This window comes from Mustela lutreola, chromosome 1 (genome assembly GCF_030435805.1).
Source record: "Mustela lutreola isolate mMusLut2 chromosome 1, mMusLut2.pri, whole genome shotgun sequence".
Taxonomy (NCBI): domain Eukaryota; kingdom Metazoa; phylum Chordata; class Mammalia; order Carnivora; family Mustelidae; genus Mustela; species Mustela lutreola.
Genome location: NC_081290.1, coordinates 79,378,088 through 79,387,332, shown reverse-complemented (window position 1 = coordinate 79,387,332; position 9,245 = coordinate 79,378,088).

Genomic DNA, 9,245 nt, shown 5'->3' with positions numbered 1-9,245 from the left:
ACATTTCTATTGTATCATATCACTGAAATTTTGGCCTCACTAAAAAGATTCTTAAATAAAGGAGTGATTTGTGGAAATAAGATTTTATTTGGGCAACATAAAGAAATATTAACAAAAAGACAATCAAGAGAATTTTTTAAACAGATTATATTCCTTTATTTGAGAGAGAGGGAGAGGGAGCACAAGCAGAAGAGAGGGGCAGAGGAAGAGGGAGTGGGAGAAACAGACTCACCGCTGAGCAGGGAGCCTAACCCAGGAGCCTGAGAACATGACCAGAGTGGAAAGCAGACACTTAATGAACTGAGCCACCCAGGTGCCCCAAGAAAAAAATTGACCCAAATTGCAATTTTACCTGGGACAAGACATATTTCTATCAATTACAAAAATAAATGCGTTTAGTTCATTAAGTTATATACTGAACAGTAATAAGTAAGTAGCAGAAGTTGACTATATCTTTTCAATGACAACCAAAATTTCTTGATGGAAATAGAAATTCCTGATATTAGCCATATGATTTCATGCATTAGGCTAAGACATATGGCTATTTCTATGTTTTCAGGACAGTTCAACAAATATCTTACTTGTATAGTTTTCTAATTGTCAAACATTTTAATCTCTTGATTAAAATATTTGATAAATTTTCCACAAATGACTTGGGACCTTGAAATTCCATAAAGATCAATCCTTCAATATTTAGACCTAAAAAGCAATCTCCATTGTCTATCAAATTCCAAATTTGAACTTACTTCTTTGTTTACTCCTCCATTTTGTTTCTTATCTTTCCTAAAGGTGCCTCATGATATTATTATCAAGAAGTGCTACAGTAGTAATTTACCTGGTTATAACATTTTCATTTATCCATCCAAAACTACCTTTGAACTGCTACTAAATTCCAAAAATACCTTTGAACTGCTACTAAATGTAATTCAACTCAACCATATTTAACGGTGATTATTAATGTACAAACCATCAGGATAGGTTCTATTAGGGATACAAAAACAAGTGTAACTGAATGACTAACCAAAATATTTGCAGTCAAAAAGGTGAAAAGAAGTCCTATTATACAGAAAAAATATATTAAAAGGCTATATGATTCATAAGCCTTTTTGATTGCCTTCAAATCTATTTGCTAAACTATGCAAGTTTCTTTTTAGTTTAAGTAATTATTTTCACATGTCAGTCCTTCCGATTTTTTTTTTTCTTTTTGTGAGTCATCAGCACTGTGCAATTGCCCATACCTGTTGTAACTGGTCTAAAGAGGCTAATCATCACATAATAGTTTTTGTGCTTTTTGGTCTGATGTTAGTGAGTGCTCTGAGGCAAAACTGAATGAGTTTCCAATAGCCAGTCCAAATTACAAGAAATACAGACACAGAATGCCTGGGGTTATCCTCAAATAAAGTTATATTTGAATTGCATCCAATATCCTTTATTACAATGTGGAAATGCTCAAAGCAAATACAATAGTTTCTCCTTGCCTCTGACACTTAACTTCGCAGTGTTAGGTTTAAATATAACTTTTGTTACAGCTACTTCACTGACGAAACTTGAAAAAATTTGATTCAGAATGGCAATTTTCTGTAATAACCTATTACAGTTTGGATTGCAGGACAAAACAGGAATCTCAATATAGAATCAATTGAATAACAAAATTTTATCAATTGAGATTCCACTGATAAAGTATTTAAGTTGCTCAGGTTAAAGCATATCATATTAGCATTAAATTTAAAACAAACATGTTGGAGGAGAAATAAAAAATATCTTCAGAGAATAAGCTATTTTCAAGGATGCAAGTATTAGATGCCATATGACTTGTGTGATCATTATAAATAAAAACACACTACAATTGTGTCATATTTTAATTTATTAATATACATTCACAATTAATTTATTATTTTAATAAGTAACTCATGTGCTTGGTAGCATAATGCATGTAGTGAAAAGAACATAGTTTTTAGTTTCAGACAGAATTATATTTAATTCTGGCTCTGTAACTTGCCAGCTATACAAACTTGATTATATTACTCAGTTTGAATTTTGGATTCCATTCTTACAGAGTAGTAATAATATTGACTCTCTTTTAAAATCTCTGAGTAGTTTATAAACAGTCTGTATGAAGTCTTTGGCAATATTCATGTATAAACAAATGACTGTTACTAAGTATCATTCCTAGACTGACACTAGTTTCAAAAGACACTTAGAAAAAAACAGGTTTGTTCAAATAAAATTCACGATATATATATATATTTTTTTTTCCACTTACGCTGACTGGTTTCTTTGTCAATTAGTCTGAATTAGCTAAGGGTTACTGGTTTGTAACAGAACATTTAGATCATAAATTATGCACATTTATATTATAAATCGAAGTTTCTGGTTATTTCAAATTGAGCAATATTAACCCAAACTTCTCCACTGGAAGAGCCCTTTTTTAACCAGCACAGTCTAGAGCATGAGTTAATTGTACTCATGATAGAGACTCTCTCAGGGGAGAACATGCCATGTATTTGTTAAATGACTGGAAAATCCTATTTTATTCTCTCAAAGATATTTTTGCTCATCAAATAATGCTGAGTGAATACTAAAAACTGTGTGATTATCCGCATCTATTGCTCTGGTAATTTCCTCCCCCATAGACTGAGGAAGTGAAAACCTTTCCTAATGTCTGATTTTAGCTCAAAACTCTCTGCTAGTAGACACTTCCAATGACTGGCTGACAAAATGAAAGCATTTAGAAGACACTCCCTAATATTCCGGTTCGTGCATCTACCACCCTCTTTGAGTCGTACTCCCACCCACCCACAAACATTGCCTTTGTTCTTGTTATGATAAATTAGTTCTCCTTGCCCTATTCCAAGGCCTTCTCTCCTACATATACATTGGATAATATCCTCTCTTGCTCTGTTCAAGTCCTCCATCCATAAATCATTCTCTCTTTATATTCTGAATTATAAAGTTTACTCTCCGTTCATACCAGGTTATCCTGGTAACTTCCAGCATTAACCCCATTCTTTGTCCTAGTCTTTCTTCTTCTGGGTTTTCTATATTTACTATTTCTACTTTTCTAATTTTTCCTAACACATTCTAGCCAGCTTTTAAATTCTGCCAATTCACTAAAACTAACATTGATAAGAGTAACAACACTCTCCATTTTACCAAACTTACTAGTCAATTTTTACTTTTCATTATTTTCAGTACTTCTACAATATTTGGCAGAATATACTACTCTCTCTTTACAATTATTGCTTTACTGGACTGCCCAGACCCCACACTATTCTCATATTCTTTTATGTCAATGTCTACTCCTTCTCAGTCTCACCTTTATTCTCTCCATGAACTCTCTTCTACACAGAAGTATCCAACAAATAAATTCTTAGTTATCTTCTCTTCCCTTCATGCATTCAATTTAGGTAGCTTAGGTGAATTTGAGAGTCATTAATCTTTAATATTCCAGATTAACCAAGGACTCTTAAATGTATGTCCTCTCTCATAATGTCCACATTCTCATTTTAAAAAGTCTATTGATATTAGAGATTGAATGTCTAAAGAACATCTCATTATAATTTTTGACTCTAATCAATTTCTTCCCCTTTTTCATAAACTGGCACTAACATTTAATTAGTTGCTGAGTAAATGTGGTTTCATGAGGACAAGGATTTTGTTAAAATTGTGTAATATTTTGTCCCTCACAACTGACAGAAATGCCTGAATAGAGTAGCTACTCATTAATGAAAACAGGCAGGTGCATAGGCAGGAAGTAAATAAGGACTATATTAAATTGAATGAAGGGTTAAATGAAGGATTCGCTGAAACTGGGATAGGCTATGTAATATGTCTAATGAAGCACATTTATTAATAACTGTGATAGATTTAATCCAAAATCTGCTAACCATGAAAGCTGTTTCCATTCATTTTCTCTGACTTTTTAAGTTGGTGCAGTGTAAAATAAGTCAGTAGCTTGGATCTCTTTGCTCTGCCTTACCTAGTAGTGGGTGGATGGACATACTTTCTATTTTCCAGTCTCCAGGGCAATGAACTCTTTTCACAATTAAGGTCTGCATACAATTTTAAAAGATAAAAGATGAAATAGAGAAACTATCACATAAATCTGGCCCATAAATATGCCAATATAAGTAGAAGAATAAATGTAAGTAGAAATCTCACTTGCTCCTTTCAGAAATATAACAGATATTTATGTAAGTATTAGGTACATTAATCACATAAAATACTAATTATAAGGATATATTTTACTTGTCAGCAGCTGTACTGAATCATTTTTCAATTGACTATTAACACTTTCAAAGTAATATTTGAAGTCTCCAGTTTGTCCTTGTTAAAATTTCTTGCTTACGTGTATAACTGTTCCATGAACAATAATTTAAAAAACATAAGTAATCAACATGATGTTCTAAATGATCTATATTTGCTACATGCCATATTACATAGGTTTACATTTGCATTTTTAGTAAACATTATTTACAAAGATATTTCTTAAAGTGTACTATGTCTCAAATTACCTTTATTAGTATTATAAAGGATTTGATATTGCAGTTAAGTTTTACAGTTTTTTAAATCTAAAATATTTTTTAGATTTCTTTTAGTTTATAGGTAAGTCAGGTTTTTTATTGTTTAACTACAGACCATTTTAAATTCATATTTTAAAAACTATGTCTGCCTATGTACTTTCTAGTTCCATTTTAAAAGGCATTTACCATACCAATAGCTACCTTTGAGTCTAAAACTCTCAGCAACTTAAAACAGGAAGCTTGGACATATTTTCTTTCTAATAGTTTATAAAAATATTCAACCGTCTGAAATCACATACTGATTTCCACTTCGTTTTCTAACTATGATTATATAAAAATACTTAAAATTTTACTTTAAAAAGTAGCTCTTTGCATTATTAAAAAACTTACTTCCTTTTATTTCTTTCTCCTTGATTTAAGAATAGATACTTGTATAAAATAATAAAGACAAAGATAGTCTCTAAAGCCAATTATGGTTCGTCAACCAAAACATATTTCCCTGAATTTTTATTTGTTATATGTGACAAATGTTTTATTGAATGATAATTTACTTGAAATGCTTCACAATTAAATGACCACTTCACCTCCAAAACTGTAGGGTTTTTGTTTTTTTTTTCGGTCTTGTCTCAAATTTATCCTATGATGAATCACTTATTTCTTTGTTCATTAATATCATGTGACATGATCACCATATGAGATACTTAATTCCTCTGCTGTTTAATATTTAGACTTACTAATACTTCTAAAAATAGTTTCTATATTATAGTAAAATATGTAATAATGTAGAAAAATAAGTGTGTGTGGTATATATGATAGAGTTGTTAAATAAATGTTAGATATATGTATATATGTATGAAGACAATCCCGGCTATAACTCCCATAAAGCAACAGGCACTGCCATACATAGCTACAATTATCACTGACAATCTGACCGATTTTATAGCTGAGTTCCTCACAAATGAAGTTTAGGAGAGAGAAATGTGTAGAACCAAAAAAAAAAAAAAAAAGACCAAATATACAGGCTCTATCCAACAAATTCGTGCCAATTACTTCAATGGTCATCTTATTTTCTATTTAATTTCTCTCTTTTCATACATTTCTTTATTGTTTCCAATCTTGAAAAACTAAATTAAGTATGATTTGAAATAATGGCAAATTTCAATTTCAAGCCAATGAAAACAAAATTGCACTTGTTTTAATTGGTAGGATTTTTTATTAGGCCTGAAAAAAAAAACCAAACACACACACACACACACACACACACACACAATGTATTATTAGCCCCAGGGGCACAGGTCTGTGAATCGCCAGGTTTACACACTTCATAGCCCATATTTTCCCCAGTGTCCATAATCCTACCACCCTCTCCCTACCACCCTCCCCCAGGTAACCCTCAGTTTGTTTTGTTTTGTGAGATTAAGAGTCTCTTATGGTTTGTCTCCCTCCCGATCCATCTTGTTTCATTTATTCTTTTCCTACCCGCCAAACTCCCGACATTGCCTCTCAACTTCCTCATATCAGGGGGATCATATGACAACTGTCTTTCTCTGATAGATTTATTTCACTAAGCATAATCCCTCTAGTTCCATCCACATTGTCACAAATGGCAAGATTTCATTTTTTGATGGCTGCATAGTGTGTGTGTGTGTGTGTGTGTGTGTGTGTATACCACTTCTTCTTTATCCATCCATCTGTTGATGGACATCTATGTTCTTTCCATAGTTTGGCTATTGTGGACACTGCTGCTATAACCATTCGGGTGCACGTGCCCCTTCAGATCACTACATTTGTATCTTTAGGGTAAATACCCAGTAGTGCAACTGCGGGTCATAGGGTAGCTCTATTTCAACTTTCTGAGGAACTTCCATGCTGTTTTCCAGAGTGGTTGCACTAGCTTGCATTCCCATCAACAGTGCAGGAGGTTTCCCCTTTCTTCGCATCCTGGCCAACATCTGTCATTCCCCGATGTGTTAATTTTAGCCATTCTGACAGGTGTGAAGTGGTATCTCATTGTGGTTTTGATTTGTATTTCCCTGATGCTGAGTGATGTAGAGCACATTTTCATGTGTCTGTAGACCATCTGAATGTCTTCTTTGCAGAAATGTCTGTTCATGTCCTCTGCTTATGGATTGGAAGAACAAATACTGTGAAAATGTCTATGCTACCTAAAGCAATCTATACATTCAATGCAATACCTATCAAAATCCCATCCATTTTTTTTCAAAGAAATGGAACAAATGGTACTAAAATGTATATGGAACCAGAAAAGCCCTCAAATAACCAGAGGAATTTTGAAAAAGAAAGCCAAAGGTGATGGCATCATAATTCCAGACTTCAAGTTCTATTACAAAGCTGTCATCATCAAAACAGTATGGTACTGGCACAAAAACAGACAAAGATCAATGGAACAGAATAGAATGCCCAGAAATAGACCCTCAACTCTATGGTCAACTAATCTTCAACAAAGCAGGAAAGAATATCCAATGGAAAAAAGACAGTCTCTTCAACAAATGGTGTTGGGAAAATTGGACAGCCACATGAAGAAAAATGAAACTGGGCCATTTCCTTACACCACACATGAGAATAGACTCAAAGTGGATGCAGGACTTCAATGTGAGAAAGGAATCCATCAAAATTCTTGAGGAGAACACAGGCAGCAACCTCTTCGACCTCAACCACAGCAACTTCTTTCTAGGAACATCACCAAAGGCAAGGGAAACAAGGGCAAAAATGAAATAATGGGACTTCATCAAGATCAAAAGCTTTTGTATAGCAAAGGAAACAGTTAACAAAACCAAAAGACAACTGACAGAATGGGAGAAGATATTTGCAAAGGACATATCAGATAAAGGGCTAGTATCCAAAATCTATAAAGAACTTATCAAACTCAATATCCAAAGAACATATAATCCAATCAAGAAATGGGCAGAGGGGGCACCTGGGTGGTCCAGAGGGTTAAGGCCTCTGCCTTCGGCTCAGGTCATGGTCCCAGGGTCTTGGGATCGAGCCCTGTGTTGGGCTCTCTCCTTAGTGGGGAGCCTGCTTCCTCCTCTCTCTCCTTGCCTGACTCTCTGCCTACTTATAATCTCTCTTTGTCAAATAAATAAATAAAATCTTTAAAAAAAGAGAAAGAAATGGGCAGAGGACATGAAGAAATATTTAATTGAAATACCAGTTGAAAATGACAGATAACAGCCTTTTTAATATATTCTTTCACTTCTTTTCTTGAAAGTTTCACATAAAAATATCGTGTTGTTATTGATATTTAAGTGTTATTTTTCCCTCAGTTAACTGGATCTATTAAAGTAAAGATGATTGATTACTGAAGAATTAAAAAATCAAAGATCACCCACATAAAGTAATTAACAAATGAATGAATGTTCATTTCTAATACTTGTCTCAGTGATCACATGTGGCTTTTTAAAAAAGAAAGACAAATTCATGTGCTGCTTGGTTTTATTTGTATATACTCTCTAGTGACAAATTTATCAAGAGAATTACTTATCTGGGGCACCTGTGTGGCTCAGTCAGTTGAGCAGCAGACTTGATTTCAGTGCAGGTTATGATTTCAGGGGTCTAGAATCAAGCCCTGTGTAGAGCTGCATGCTCAGTGGGGAGACTATTTTAGGATTCTCTTTCCCTTTGCCCCTCCCCTTGCTCTCTCTCTCCCTCTCTAAAATAAATAAGTAAGTCATTAAAAAGATGAGAGAGAGAGAGAGAGAAGGAGTTACTTTTCTAAACAACTAAGTCAGATTTTCCACATCCTGAAAGAGTCCCATGGGATGCCTGGGTGGCTCAGTCGGTTAAGCTCTCCCTTAAGCTCTGCACTGAGCTCCATGTTCAGCGGGGAGCCTCTTTCACCCTCTATCTTCCACTTCCCCTGGTTGTGTGCTCTCTCTCCCTCTCTGACTAATAAATAAATAAAATCTTAAAAAACAAAAAACAAACAAAACACAAAGCAGATCCTACCCCAAAGTCTCTACATTTCCCATGTCATTTTGCTTCTTTTTGCTTTTTTTCTTGACATCTGGTAAAATATTCACTTTTATTTATAATATTACTATCTATTTCCTTCATATTTGCATCCAAGACATAAAGTACATTTGAATGTCTTGCCAGTACTTGTTCAATAATGCACTGGATTGCCTGGCCTCTGGCAGAGCACATTTTTTGGGCTAGCCCTATCTTATATGCTCACACATTTCTTCTTCTACTGCTTGTTTGTATGCCAAAAGTTGGTTGTTTTGTTCCCAAATATATTTATATCAGATATAATGATTACTGCAACCAGATAATTTAAGTAGCTATTATGTAAAATAGAGATAAATGAGTTTGAAAGTATACATAAATTGTTAAACATAAGCTACTAAAAATGCTGAAAAATTGGATTTATGAGTCAGATGCTTATGTTTCCTTTTTTGCTTTTTTATATTTTTTTTAAATGGAAGGTGGGTAAATTCTGCATATATATTACTTTTTATGGATTTCCAACTAATTGGTCTGCTTCAAGAAAGCAGCACTAAAAAACATGGACCATATCTATTGCAAAAAGAAACATTGCTAACAAACCGAATTCAGCAATACATTGAAAGGCTCATACACATGATCAAGTGGGATTCATTCCAGGTGCAAGAATGGTTCAACATCCACAGATCACAATGTGATAAATCACATTAACAAAATGACAGATAAAAATCATTTAATCATCTCAATAGATGTAGA